This window comes from Schistocerca nitens, chromosome 12 (assembly GCF_023898315.1).
Source record: "Schistocerca nitens isolate TAMUIC-IGC-003100 chromosome 12, iqSchNite1.1, whole genome shotgun sequence".
Lineage (NCBI taxonomy): Eukaryota > Metazoa > Arthropoda > Insecta > Orthoptera > Acrididae > Schistocerca > Schistocerca nitens.
This window is the reverse complement of record NC_064625.1, coordinates 130,382,656-130,398,788: the sequence shown is the minus strand read 5'-3', so window position 1 is coordinate 130,398,788 and position 16,133 is coordinate 130,382,656. Positions and strand designations below refer to the sequence as shown.

Sequence of the window (16,133 nt, the reverse complement as noted above, 5' to 3'; positions counted from 1 at the left end):
TGCAAATGAAACTGGTGGAAATTAATTTTTAAAAAGGGTAAAGTTATTAAAGAAAGTAAATGTGCGGTCGTTACGTTAACAATTAACTGGCGTTGATTAGATATTTGAGATTTGGGGAAAATTACGGTCCCCAGTCCTATGGAGAACTACTACAATAACTGAAAAAGAAAGGTTAATGCACATATAATTAGCACTAAAAGCGTGGCAACTCAAGATTGACACGTGTTGTGTGAAAACTGAAAGTTTGTCAGAAGTAATACATTTCGCTACACTCTGACTTAATTTAGCAAAAGAATTAATAAAACCGGAAAATTGAAAGTTAATTTAGTGACTGAAATTAATAGTGAACGTCATTTATGAATCACTACGAAATTAAATTAAATAAGGTTAGTCTTGGGCTACCTCAACAGTCATCTCAAAAGCAACTTGAATCTACGCAATTTAGAAATAAGAGATTTAACGTTGAACTTAAAATGATTTTGAACAATTGACAATAGTAAAATTTAGTACGTACCAAGCTGAGCTGCAGTCACAGGTAAGCTAAAATATGGTAACAAAACTCGCACTCTTAATTTATGTTTGGTTATTGTAGCCAGCTATGAATACATTAACTGAACTTTGATATTAAAGCAGTGAAATGGAATGATATTACAAATGCTGGCGTTTGAATTTCAATGATACTCGGGTTCATTTCAGAAAAGGAAGGGGCCCAGCTTGGTAATCCAATTGGGACAAAGAGCAACAAAGTTTCATTCTAAGTTGCTGTATTTTAGTGATGAAAATGGAACACTTTGAAAAGCTGAGGTCTGCCATACAGTTCTAAAACTTTACGTGCTTCCAGTCTTCCTTGTTGGTTGATAGAAGTTTTGAAGTCGTCGATCGAGGAGGTGGCGACAGTCACTCATTGTCGGCCGTCGCTGTTGCAGAAGCTGGATGTTGGCGCGCCTTCTCCTCGACACGGTCACCAGGCGAAACGGGCTCTTGATGTGTGCCTGCTAATGTTTCCCGTCCTCAACACCGTGCCAGAAACTATCAGAGCAAGTCGAGCGCAATTACATGCGGCCAAACCCCAAAAGCGTGGCAACTCGCGGGAGCGTCACACAACACAACTGCTCCACCGCCCTACTCCAGCCAGATCCCACTCTGCCCGCGCTCCACGCGGCAGAGTTAACACTACCAAAGATCCTTAACACTTTGGTTCTCCACACGACCTATCCATGTAATCGTTCGATAGCATAGTTTTCCCAAGGAAAGACCCAGCGTAAAATTACAAATAATATTTACAAAACAAACCGATTATATATCGACATAAATGCATATATACACTCCTGCAAATTGAAATAAGAACACCGTGAATTCATTGTCCCAGGAAGGGGAAACTTTATTGACACATTCCTGGGGTCAGATACATCACATGATCACACTGACAGAACCACAGGCACATAGACACAGGCAACAGAGCATGCACAATGTCGGCACTAGTACAGTGTATATCCACCTTTCGCAGCAATGCAGGCTGCTATTCTCCCATGGAGACGATCGTAGAGATGCTGGATGTAGTCGTGTGGAACGGCTTGCCATGCCATTTCCACCTGGCGCCTCAGTTGGACCAGCGTTCGTGCTGCACGTGCAGACCGCGTGAGACGACGCTTCATCCAGTCCCAAACATGCTCAATGGGGGACAGATCCGGAGATCTTGCTGGCCAGGGTAGTTGACTTACACCTTCTAGAGCACGTTGGGTGGCACGGGATACATGCGGACGTGCATTGTCCTGTTGGAACAGCAAGTTCCCTTGCCGGTCTAGGAATGGTAGAACGATGGGTTCGATGACGGTTTGGATGTACCGTGCACTATTCAGTGTCCTCTCGACGATCAACAGTGGTGTACGGCCAGTGTAGGAGATCGCTCCCCACACCATGATGCCGGGTGTTGGCCCTGTGTGCCTCGGTCGTATGCAGTCCTGATTGTGGCGCTCACCTGCACGGCGCCAAACACGCATACGACCATCATTGGCACCAAGGCAGAAGCGACTCTCATCGCTGAAGACGACACGTCTCCATTCGTCCCTCCATTCACGCCTGTCGCGACACCACTGGAGGCGGGCTGCACGATGTTGGGGCGTGAGCGGAAGACGGCCTAACGGTGTGCGGGACCGTAGCCCAGCTTCATGGAGACGGTTGCGAATGGTCCTCGCCGATACCCCAGGAGCAACAGTGTCCCTAATTTGCTGGGAAGTGGCGGTGCGGTCCCCTACGGCACTGCGTAGGATCCTACGGTCTTGGCGTGCATCCGTGCGTCGCTGCGGTCCGGTCCCAGGTCGACGGGCACGTGCACCTTCCGTATGCCACGGCAAACTGGCTGACACTGACGGCGGCGGTGCACTAATGCTGCGCAGCTAGCGCCATTCGACGGCCAACACCGCGGTTCCTGGTGTGTCCGCTGTGCCGTGCGTGTGATCATTGCTTGTACAGCCCTCTCGCAGTGTCCGGAGCAAGTATGGTGGGTCTGACACACCGGTGTCAATGTGTTCTTTTTTCCATTTCCAGGAGTATATATATATATATATATATATATATATATATATATATATATATATATATATACAGGGTGTTAGAAAAAGGTACGGCCAAACTTTCAGGAAACATTCCTCACACACAAATAAAGAAAAGATGTTATGTGGACATGTGTCCGGAAACGCTTAATTTCTATGTTAGAGCTCATTTTAGCTTCGTCAGTATGTTCTTCCACCTACGCTCAATGGAGCACGTTATCATGATTTCATACGGGATACTCTACCTGTGCCGCTAGCACATGTGCCTTTACAAGTACAACACAACATGTGGTTCATGCACGATGGAGCTCCTGCACATTTCAGTCGAAGTGTTCGTACGCTTCCCACAACAGATTCGGTGACCGATGGATTGGTAGAGGCTGACCAATTCCATGGCCTCCACGCTCTGCTGACCTCAACCCTCTTGATTTTCGTTTATGGGGCATTTGAAAGCTCTTGTCTAGGCAACCCCGGTAGCAAATGTAGAGATTCTTCGTGCTCGTTTTGTGGACGGCTGTGATACAATACGCCATTCTCCAGGGCTGCATCAGCGCATCAGGGATACCATGCGACGGAGGGTGGATGCATGTATCCTCACTAACGGAGGACATTTTGAACTTTTCCTGTAACAAAGTGTTTGAAGTCACGCTGGTACGTTCTGTTGCTGTGTGTTTCCATTCCGTGATTAATGTGATTTGAAGAGAAGTAGTAAAATGAGCTCTAACATGGAAAGGAAGCGTTTCCGAACACATTTCCACATAACATATTTTCTTTCTTTGTGTGTGAGGAATGTTTCCTGAAACTTTGGCAGTACCATTTTGTAACACAATATATATATATATATATATATATATATATATATATATATATATATATATATATATATATATATATATATTGTAAAACAATTACAATATGTAAAGAGACAGAAATGTCATATCTTCAGGTAAGAAAATAAGGAAAAAATCTATAGCACAATAGATGGAAATAAGAGGATATGCATTTCCGGCGTTACAAGATCACACAAAAACAAAGCACTTGCAGATGCATCATGTCTAGTTCTTTGGGCAGAGTGCCCCACATTACATTTGATAATAAGGTGTAACATGTCTAAAACACTTATGTGGCTTCAAGTATAAAATAAGTTTCAGCTTTGTGTGACAAGAAACGAATGAGGAAGCTCATAAACCAGTCCTTCGACCAATACTTGAATATTGCTCATCACTACAAGATTCCTACCGGATGAGACAGAGAGGGAACACATAAGAGCACCGCATTTCGTTGTGGGCTCATACAGTGAGTGCAAGTCCATGACGTTGGAATGGCATTCTGCTTCGCGGCACTGTTTACTCCGAGAGCACAGATTCCTAGAAAGATCAACAAAACTACAGCTTCCACCTACGTGCATCTCTCGAAAAGAGCATGGAGAAAAAAAAAAAAAAAAAAGAGAGATTCGAAGCCACGCAGAGAATTGCCAGCAATCGTACTAGAAATGTCTGTTTGTCATTGTTGGGACCAATACAACTGAAAATATTCGTGTGAATATATGTTCTTATTGACATACCAGTCATGACAAAACTCTACCATCTGGTGAGAAAGACGTATGAGACAGGCGAAATACCCACAGACTTCAAGAAGAATATAATAATTCCAATCCCAAAGAAAGCAGGTATTGACAGATGTGAAAATCACCGAACTATCAGTTCAATAAGTCACAGCTGCAAAATACTAATGCGAATTCTTTACAGACGAATGGAAAAACTGGTAGAAGCGGAAGATCAGTTTGGATTCCGTAGAAATGTTGGAACACGTGAGGCAATACTAACCTTACGACTTATCTTAGAAGAAAGATTAAGAAAAGGCAAACCTACGTTTCTAGCATTTGTAGACTTAGAGAAAGCTTTTGACAACTTTAACTGGAATACTCTCTTTCAAATTCTGAAAGTGGCAGGGGTAAAATACAGGGAGCGAAAGGCTGTTTACAATTTGTACAGAAACCAGATGGCAGTTATAAGAGTAGAGGGGGATGAAAGGGAAGCAGTGGTTGGGAAAGGAGTGAGACAGGGTTGTAGCCTCTCCCCGATGTTATTCAATCTGTATATTGAGCAAGCAGTAAAGGAAACAAAAGAAAAATTTGGAGTAGATATTAAAATCCATGGAGAAGAAATAAAAACCTTGAGGTTCGCCGATGACATTGTAATTCTGTGAGAGACAGCAAAGGACTTGGAAGAGCAGTTGAACAGAATGAACAGTGTCTTGAAAGGAGGATATAAGATGAACATCAACAAAAGCAAAACGAGGATAATGGAATGTAGTCAAATTAAATCGGGTGATGCTGAGGGGATTAGATTAGGAAATGAGACACTGAAAGTAGTAAAGGAGTTTTGCTATTTAGGGAGCAAAATAATTGATGATGGTCGAAGTAGAGAGGATATAAAATGTAGACTGGCAATGGCAAGGAAATCGTTTCTGAAGAAGAGAAATTTGGTAACATCGAGTATAGATTTAAGTGTCAGGAAGTCGTTTCTGAAAGCATTTGTATGGAGTGTAGCCATGTATGGAAGTGAAACATGGACGATAACCAGTTTGGACAAGAAGAGAATAGAAGCTTTCGAAATGTGGTGCTACAGAAGAATGCTGATGATAAGGTGGGTAGATCACGTAAGTAATGAGGAGGTATTGAATAGGATTGGGGAGAAGAGAAGTTTGTGGCACAACTTGACTAGAAGAAGGGATCGGTTGGTAGGACATGTTTTGAGGCATCAAGGGATCACAAATTTAGCATTGGAGGGCAGCGTGGGGGGTAAAAATCGTAGAGGGAGACCAAGAGATCAATACACTAAGCAGATTCAGAAGGATGTAGGTTGCAGTAGGTACTGGGAGATGAAGAAGCTTGCACAGGATAGAGTAGCATGGAGAGCTGCATCAAACCAGTCTCAGGACTGAAGACCACAACAACGACATACCGACGTTACACTGAACGGGGTGCCAGATGCCTCTACCTCAAATGACTTTAATTACTTTTGAATACCTTGTGGGAGTGAACACTGATCAGTGTGTTACAAATATTTACTATCAAAATCAGTCTTGATCACAATTTATTTATTACGGTGACCGGTTTCGGCCACTACTGTGGTCATCTTCAGACCAATGAGTAAGAACCCCCTCTTGTGGTAAATCACTACTCAATAACTGATTTACGATCAGGAGTAGGTTCTTACTCATTGGTCTGAAGATGACTACAGTAGCGGTCGAAACCGGTCACCGTAATAAATAAATTGTGATCAAGACTGATTTTGATGTTGTTGTTGTGGTCATCAGTCCTGCGACTGGTTTGATGCAGCTCTCCATGCTATTCTATCCCGTGCAAACTTCTTCATCTCCCAGTACCTACAGCAATCTACATCCTTCTGAATATGCTTGGTGTATTCATCTCTTGGTCTCCCTCTACGATTTTTACCCTCCACGCAGCCCTCCAATACTAAATCGGTGATCCCTTGACGCCTCAGAACATGTCCTACCAACCGATCCCTTCTTCTGCTCAATACCCCCTCATTAGTTATGTGATCCACCCATCTAATCTTCAGCAGTCTTCTGTAGCACCACATTTGGAAAGCTTCTATTCTCTTCTTGTCCAAATTATTTATCGTCCACGTTTCACCTCCATACATGGCTACACTCCATACAAATACTTTCAGAAACGACTACCTGACCCTTAAGTCTATACTCGATGTTAACAAATTTCTCTTCTTCAGAAACGCTTTCCTTGCCATTGCCAGTCTACATTTTATGTCCTCTCTACTTCGACCATCATCAGTTATGTTGCTACCTAAATAGCAAAACTTCTTTACTGTATTAAGTGTCTCATTTCCTAATCTAATTCCCTCAGCATCACCCGACTTAATTCGACTACATTCCATTATCCTCGTTTTGCTTAAGTTGATGTTCATCTTATATCCTCCTTTCAAGACACTGTCTATTCCGTTCAACTGCTCTTCCAGGTCCTTTGCTGTCTCTGACAGAATTACAATGTCATCGGCGAACCTCAAAGTTTTAATTTCTTCTTCCTGGATTTTAATACCTACTCCGAATTTTTCTTTTGTTTCCTTTACTGCTTGTTGAATATAGAGATTGAATAACATCGGGGAGGGGCTAGAACCCTGTCTCACTCCCTTCCCAACCACTGCTTCCCTTTCATCCCCCTCGACTCTTATAACTGCCATCTGCTTTCTGTACAAATTGTAAATAGCCTTTCGCTCCCTGTATTTCACCCCTGCCACCTTTAGAATTTGAAAGAGATTATTCCATTCAGCCAGATTTTGATATTAAAAATCAAATGACTTTGTTCATCAGCGAGGCCACTTTTAGGTGGATGACATCGTAAATCTACATCAACGTAAACAGATGTTAATCCCCGTGGCAAGGCAGTCATTACTGCCACCGATTTCGCCACTTGCTATTAATCAGTACGGTGTTATCGGCCCCGAGCATGGGTGAATGATCCAGCTTGATTAACCTTCTTTAGGAGTATGTTGCCTACACAAGAGGAAAATATGCCAGTGAGATTCAGAATGCTGTGTGGTTTATTCACGTCTGGCCTCCAGCATCTTCCTGCTTCACCGCACATGCATCGATGTGCAGTGCATCAGAGTGTCTTGGCTCCCAATCTAGTTTGTCCATATACAAAACCACTTAGGTTGGGACCGAGCGATGTGGCACTGTGCTTCGCACACTGGACCCGCATTCGGGAGGACGACGGTCCAAAGCTGCGTTCACTCATCCTGATCTAGGTCTTCCGTGGTTTCCCTAAATCGCTTCAGGCAAATGCCGGGATGGTTCCTTCGGAAGGGCACGGCCGACTTCCTTTCCCCTCGTTCCCTAAATTAATGGGACTGATGACCTTGCCCGTTTGGTCCCCTCCGCAAACCAACCTATGGTGGTTCTTACTTTTTAGAATTTCCTGATTCTCCACGCAGTCCCAGCAGTTTTCCATCCTTTTGTTTTAAGAAGAATTTTAAGTCCCTTTTTGTTGAAACTACAAACGAGGAACCGACGCTGCAGTGGTCGAGAAGTTGCATGTTGTTTATTACTGCGTATGCGTGTGCTTGACTGCTATCAGCTTTCACAATGAATTTCTCCCTCTGCATCGGAGTGCGAAACATCCTGGCAGATTAAAACTGTGTGCCGGGACGAGACTCGAACTCGGGACGTTTTGCCTTTTATTGGGTACTCCTCTACGGACCTGTTCTGCTTTTAGGGAAAAAACATTTTGACGCGAAGCACCGTTTGTTCCCATATATGCCTTAAGTTGTAAAACAGAGCTGAAGTAGTAATTAAGGTAAATAAATAACAGACTGCGACTTCCAGTGGCGAGAGTTCCTTGTAGGACACAACTCGGAACTCGTAACGGGCAAAAGGTGACGAAAAAAAACCATAACAAACATTCATTCCAAAACCTTTCCACAATTTAATATGTTACTCGCTGGGTGCATGTGATGCCTATAAAGAAGCCATATACACACATCAAAAAAAAGTTTTCCATCACCTCGGTTCCGAGAGTTTCCGACCCTGTACAGAAAATTGGAATAGAGATCAACATAAACATCATTTCCGCCCTTTTTATTGCTCATGAAAACCACACATTGCATGTTGTACCACCATACAGCGAGACCTTCAGAGGTGGTGGTCCAGATTGCTGTACACACTGGTACCCCTAATACCCAGTAGCACGTCATTTTGCATTGATGCAGGCCTGTATTCGTCGAGGCATACTATCCACAAGTTCATCAAGGCACTCTTGGTGCAGATTGTCCCACTTCTCAACGACGATTCGGCGTAGATAGAGTGGTTGGTGGGTCACGTCGTCCATAAACAGCCCTTTTCATTCTATCCCAGGCATGTTCGATAGGATTCATGCTGGCCACTCTAATCGACCGATGTCGTCATTCACAAGATGTGCACAATGGTAGCGCGAATTGTCGTCCATGAAGACGAATGCCTCGCCAATGTGCTGCCAATTTGGTAGCACTATCGGTCGGAGGATGACAAGTATCGTACAACTGCGCCTTCCGTGACCACCAGCGGCGTACGTCGGCCCCACATAATGCCACCCCAAAATAGCAGGGAACATCCACCGTGCTGCACTCGCTGGACAGTGTGTCTAAGGCGTTCAGCCTGACCGGGTAGCATCCAAACACGTGCCCGCATCTCGTGGTCGTGCGGTAGCGTTCTCGCTTCCCACGCCCGGGTTCCCGGGTTCGATTCCCGGCGGGGTCAGGGATTTTCTCTGCCTCGTGATGGCTGGGTGTTGTGTGATGTCCTTAGGTTACTTAGGTTTAAGTAGTTCTAAGTTCTAGGGGACTGATGACCATAGATGTTAAGTCCCATAGTGCTCAGAGCCATCCAAACACGTCTCCGACGATTGTCTTGTTGAAGGCATATGCGACACTCATCGGTGAAGAGAACGTGATGCCAGTTCTGAGCGGTCCATTCGGCATGTTGTTCGGTCCATCTGTATCGCGCTGCATGGTGTCGTGATTGCAAATATGGACCCGGCCGTGGACGTCGGGAGTGAAGTTGCGCACCATGCAGCTTATTGCGCACAGTTTGAGTCGTAACACGACGTCCTGTGGCTGCACGAAAAGCAATATTCGACATGGTGGCGTTGCTGTCAGGGTTCCTCGGGGGCCATAATCCGTAGGTAGCTGTCATCCACTGCAATAGCAGCCCTTGGGCGGCCTGAGCGAGGCATGTCATCGACAGTTCCTGTCTCTCTGTATCTCCTCCATGTCCGAACAACGTCGCTTTGGTTTCCCTCCGAGACGCCCGGACACTTCCCTTGTTGAGAGCCCATCGTGGCACAAAGTAACAATGCGGACGCGATCGAACCGCGGTATTGACCGTCTAGGCGTGGTTGAACTACTGGCAACACGAGCCGTGTACCTCCTTCCTCGTGGAATTGGAACTTATAGGCTGTCGGACCCCTCTGTCTATTAGGGGCTGCTCATACATGGTTGTTTACATCTTTGGGCGAGTTTCGTGACATCTCTGAACAGTCAAAGGGACTGTGCCTGTGATACAGTATCCACAGTCAACGTCTGTCTTCAGGAGTTCCGGAAATTGGAGTGATGCAAAACTTTTTTTGGATGTGAATATTTTTGAACAAATGAAACAAACTTCGACGCCGGAGTGGTTTTCGCAAATCGTTCCCAGAACCGATCGCGGTCCTCTGGTTTGGAGCTGAATGGAAGGCTTAAACCACAGGCTCAGACGATTCTGCGGAGATCTGATGTGCAAATTTCTCGACCTCCGCTATCGGGTGGAGAAATGTAGGGTCCCCCTGAATAGGTCAGGCGTGCACTACACGCAGGAAGCGGCTACAAGGGTAGCGGAGTACGTGTGGAGTGCACATGTAGGTTTTATTAGGTTAGAGAATTCCCTCCCTAGGCCCGACAAGACGCCTCATGAGACGCGGCAAGGTAGGAGTAGCCAAAATGCAACAGGGAATAACAATATTAATCTGCTAATAGTAAACTGCAGGAGCGTCTCTAGAAAGGTCCCAGAACTGCTCTCATTAATAAACGGTCACAATGCCCACATAGTACTAGGGACAGAAAAATGGCTGAAACCAGATGTAAACAGTAATGAAATTCTAAACTCGGATAGGAATGTATACCGCAGAGACAGGCTGGACAGTGAAGGGGGAGGCGTGTTTATAGTGATAAGAAGTGCAATAGTATCGAAGGAAATTGACGGATATCCAAAATGTGAAATAATTTGGGTGAAGGTCACGGTTAAAGCAGGTTCAGACATGCTAATTCTATGTCTCTATAGGCCCCCTGGCTCAGCAGCTGTTGTGGCTGAGCACCTGAAGGATAATTTGGAAAATATTTCGAGTAGATTTCCCCACCATGCTATAGTTCTGGGTGGAGATTTTAATTTGCCGAATATAGAAGATTTCCCCGCCATGTTATAGTTCTGGATGGAGATTTTAATTTGCCGGACATAGACTGGGAGACTCAAACGTTCATAACGGGTGTCAGGGACAAAGAATCCAGTGAAATTTTTTTAAAGTGCTTTATCTGAAAACTACCTGGAGCAGTTAAACAGATAACATATTAGACCTTCTGGTGACAAACAGACCCGAACTATTTGAAACAGTTAACGCAGAACAGGGAATCAGCGATCATAAAGCGGTTACAGCATAGTTGATTTCAGCCGTAAATAGAAACATTAAAAAAGGCAGGAACATTTTTCTGTTTAGCAAAAGTGACAAAAAGCAGATTTCAGAGTACCTGACGGCTCAACACAAAAGTTTTGTCTCAAGTACAGATAGTGTTGAGGATCAGTGAACAAAGTTCAAAACCATCGTATAATATGCGTTGGATGAGTGTGTGCCAAGCAAGATCGTAAGAGATGGAAAAGAGCCACCGTGGTACAACAACCGAGTTAGAAAACTGCTGCGGAAGCAAAGGGAACTTCACAGCAAACATATAGCCAAAGCCTTGCACACAAACAAAATTTACGCGAAACGAAATGTAGTGTGAGGAGGGCTAAGCGAGAGGCGTTCAATGAATTCGAAAGTAAAGTTCTATTCACTGACTTGGCAGAAAATCCTAAGAAATTTTGGTCTTGTGTCAAAGTGGTAGGTGGATCAAAACAAAATTTCCAGACACTCTCTGACCAAACTGGTACTGAAACAGAGGATGAAAGACTAAAGGCCGAAATACTAAATGTCTTTCTCCAAAGTTGTTTCACAGAGGAAGACTGCACTGCAGTTCCTTCTCTAGATTGTCGCACAGATGACAAAATGGCAGATATCGAAATAGACGACAGAGGGATAGAGAAACAATTAAAATCGCTCAAAAGAGGAAAGGCCGCTGGACGTGATGGGATACCAGTTCGATTTTACACAGAGTACGCGAAGGAACTTGCCCCCCCCCCCCCCCCTTCTTGCAGCGGTGTACCGTAGGTCTCTAGAAGAGCGTAGCGTTCCAAAGGATTGGAAAAGGGCACAGGTCATCCCCGTTTTCAAGAAGGGACGTCGAACGGATGTGCAGAACTATAGACCTATATCTCTAATGTCTATCACTTCTGGAATTTTGGAACACGTATTATGTTCCAGTATAATGACTTTTCTGGAGACTAGGAATCTACTCTGTAGGAATCAGCATGGGTTTCGAAAAAGACGATCGTGTGAAACCCAGCTCGCGCTATTCGTCCACGAGACTCAGAGGGCCGTAGACACGGGTTCCCAGGTAGATGCCGTGTTTCTTGACTTCCGCAAGGCGTTCTATACGGTTCCCCACAGTCGTTTAATGAACAAAGTAAGAGCATGTGGACTATCAGACCAATTGTGTGATTGGATTGAAGAGTTCCTAGATAACAGAACGCAGGATGTCATTCTCAATGGAGAGAAGTCTTCCGAAGTAAGAGTGATTTCAGGTGTGCCGCAGGGGAGTGTCGTAGGACCGTTGCTATTCACAATATACATAAATGACCTTGTGGATGACATCGGAAGTTCACTGAGGCTTTTTGCGGATGATGCTGTGGTGTATCGAGAGGTTGTAACAATAGAAAATTGTACTGAAATGCAGGAGGATCAGCAGCGAATTGACGCGTGGTGCAGGGAATGGCAATTGAATCTCAATGCAGACAAGTGTAATGTGCTGCGAATACATAGAAAGAAAGAACCCTTGTCATTTAGCTACAATATAGCAGGTCAGCAACTGGTAACAATTCCATAAATTATCTGGGAGTACGCATTAGGAGTGATTTAAAATGATCATATAAAGTTGATCGTTGATAAAGCAGATGCCAGACTGAGATTCATTGGAAGAATCCTAAGGAAATGCAATCCGAAAGCAAAGGAAGTAGGTTACAGTACACTTGTTCGCCCACTGCTTGAATACTGCTCAACAGTGTGGGTTCCGTACCAGATAGGGTGGATAGAAGAGATAGAGAAGATCCAAAGGAGAGCAGCGCGCTTCGTTACAGGATCATTTAGTATTCTCTGCAGGAGAGACGCTCAGTAGCTCGGTACGGGCTTTTGTTGAAGTTTCGGGAACATACCTTCACCGAGATGTCAAGCAGTATATTGCTCCCTCCTACGTATAACTCGCGAAGATCCCTTGAGGATAAAATCAGAGATATTAGAGCCCACACAGAGGTATACCGACAATCCTTCTTTCCACGAGCAATAAGAGACTGGAATAGAAGGGTGAACCGATAGAGGTACTCAAGGTACCCTCCGCCACACACCGTCAGGTGGCTTGCGGTGTATGGATGTAGATGTAGAGATTAGAATAATTCTCATTTTAGAACGAACATAAGAAATATTGCAGGAATAATAGAAGAGAAAGAATAAGTATTCTGCTTCTAATCATGAAAACTGTCCACCTCTTTGTAGGCCACGTTAAGCAATAAATAAAAAGTTTTGAAGCCATTCGTTATATCTGTTATTCTTCTTCAACTTAAAATGTTCTTCTGTAATACAAAACACATACTCTTGTAAGTTCGAAGTTTTGTTTGTTAATACGTAAAATACAAACTGTCCCAGAAGCCACGAATAACTGTTATTCTTTGCGGACGGGTAACATTTCCAATCTAATGGTAAAGCTTCATGTATTGGTATATGACGTTCTGTGGTTCTATTGATAAGTGCTAATTTCTTCCTCGTCTAATTCCAAATTCTGATTTTCTTTGCACATAAGAACAAGTGCGCTACAGTTTCTACAAGTTGACATTTGTCGCAGATGGTCTCAATTTGATTTTCTGTCATCGTTCCCCTATGCGTATGGTTTCGATTACGATGTCATCATACTGCACTAACTACATTAGGTATAACTTCATTATTGATATTTTTCCAAATGTTCATCCAATTTTTCGCAGGATATTTTAGCTGAGTTGGGTTGTGAACACGATTTCTGGTGACATATTTATAGACAGTTCTAGTGTTGGTTTGTGCTGGATGTGACGTCTCCCATAGCTCCAATCGACATAGTACTTTCGGACGTAATCTAGGCTGGCATCTGTATGTGCTACATTAACAAGAGCATTCCTGTCCCCAGGATGTAACGACAGGAACAGAAGTTTATTGATGCCTGTCTTAGTGGAATGTATTAGCGTAAAAGCACGAGTTGGAAATAGTGCGTCACATCCAGATTTAACGCCTTTAATTCCAAGTTCTCCGTTGTGCCTCTGCGAAGTCGACGTGTGGAAGGATACTTTTTGTTTCCACCCATACCAAAACGCTGCAGCTAGTACGAGGGCAGTTCAATAAGTAATGCAACACATTTTTTTCTGAAACAGGGGTTGTTTTATTCAGCATTGAAATACACCAGGTTATTCCCCAATCTTTTAGCTACACAACACTATTTTTCAACGTAATCTCCATTCAATGCTACGGCCTTACGCCACCTTGAAATGAGGGCCTGTATGCCTGCACGGTACCATTCCACTGGTCGATGTCGGAGCCAACGTCGTACTGCATCAATAACTTCATCATCCGCGTAGTGCCTCCCACGGATTGCGTCCTTCATTGGGCCAAACATATGGAAATCCGACGGTGCGAGATCGGGGCTGTAGGGTGCATGAGGAAGAACAGTCCACTGAAGTTTTGTGAGCTCCTCTCGGGTGCGAAGACTTGTGTGAGGTCTTGCGTTGTCATGAAGAAGGAGAAGTTCCTTCTGATTTTTGTGCCTACGAACACGCTGAAGTCGTTTCTTCAATTTCTGAAGAGTAGCGCAATACACTTCAGAGTTGATCGTTTGACCATGGGGAAGGACGTCGAACAGAATAACCCCTTCAGCGTCCCAGAAGACTGTAACCGTGACTTTACCGGCTGAGGGTATGGCTTTAAACTTTTTCTCGGTAGGGGAGTGGGTGTGGTGCCACTCCATTGATTGCCGTTTTGTTTCAGGTTCGAAGTGATGAACCCATGTTTCATCGCCTGTAACAATCTTTGACAAGAAATTGTCACCCTCAGCCACATGACGAGCAAGCAATTCCGCACAGATGGTTCTCCTTTGCTCTTTATGGTGTTCGGTTAGACAACGAGGGACCCAGCGGGAACAAACCTTTGAATATCCCAACTGGTGAACAATTGTGACAGCACTACCAACAGAGATGTCAAGTTGAGCACTGAGTTGTTTGATGGTGATCCGTCGATCATCTCGAACGAGTGTGTTCGCACGCTCCGCCATTGCAGGAGTCACAGCTATGCACGGCCGGCCCGCACGCGGGAGATCAGACAGTCTTGCTTGACCTTGCGGCGATGATGACACACGCTTTGCCCAACGACTCACCGTGCTTTTGTCCACTGCCAGATCACCGTAGACATTCTGCAAGCGCCTATGAATATCTGAGATGCCCTGGTTTTCCGCCAAAAGAAACTCGATCACTGCCCGTTGTTTGCAACGCACATCCGTTACAGACGCCATCTTAACAGCTCCGTACAGCGCTGCCACCTGTCTGAAGTCAATGAAGCTATACGAGACGAAGCGGGAATGTTTGAAAATATTCCACAAGAAATTTCCGGATTTTTCAACCAAAATTGGCCGAGAAAAAAATGTGTTGCATTACTTATTGAACTGCCCTCGTATTTTTCGTGCGGTGACGTCCAGTATCAGTAACACTGCTGCGACATGATATATTTTGCTAAGAATGTATGTATTTATAAACTGAACTTTCTGCAATAGTTCTAAGAATCGGATGTTACGTTCCATCAGCAAGGTTCTGATGACATTAAGTTTCCGCTCCCAATTGTTCGTAGCCATGAGCTTGGGATTCGCCCTTTAAACACAATCCGAGGTTGGAGTCTCTCTTGATTTACATCCAACCACTGCGCACCTATTGCACTGCTGTAAGAACCGAGATGCATTTTTTAGGATTTTTGAAGATTCAGTTTTGCGCCAGAGGGTCGTGAGTACTGGTGTACCAAACGTCACACTTCATCCACCTCACTATTCGAATTTACAATAGGACTTACGTCGTCAGAATAACCGTGACAGCCGCGCGGGATTAGCCGAGCGGTCTGAGGCGCTGCAGTCATGGACTGTGCGGCTGGTCCCGACGGAAGTTCGAGTCCTCCGTCGGGCAAGGGTGTGTGTAATTTAAGTTACGTAGTGTGTAAGCTTAGGGACTGATGACCTTAGCAGTTAAGTCCCATACGATTTCACACACATTTGAACATAACTGTGACAAACTGTCTTAATATTGAAGACCTGCAGTCCTCTCAATTTCTGATGCATTGTCGAAAGCAATGGTTCCACCGCAATCGCATATTAGGTCACAGACAGTGGACAACATTCACGTACTGACTGTTGAACTGGAAATGTTTCAGTCAGTTGTCCATTGATTTTAATCCTTAAAAAAAATCACTGATACAGGGTGTTTCAAAAATGACCGATATATTTGAAACGGCAATAAAAACTAAACGAGCAGCGATAGAAATACACCGTTTGTTGCAATATGCTTGGGACAACAGTACATTTTCAGGCAGACAAACTTTCGAAATTACAGTAGTTACAATTTTCAACAACAGATGGCGCTGCGGTCTGGGACACTCTATAGTACGATATT

The 16,133-nt window shown here is 44.4% G+C and overlaps 1 protein-coding gene across 1 annotated transcript in view; it reads left to right on the top strand.

Moving 5' to 3' along the window:
• LOC126214956 (C3 and PZP-like alpha-2-macroglobulin domain-containing protein 8) overlaps positions 1 to 16,133 on the top strand; it is an 877,403-nt gene that overhangs the window by 548,796 nt on the left and 312,474 nt on the right. The window lies entirely within an intron of this gene.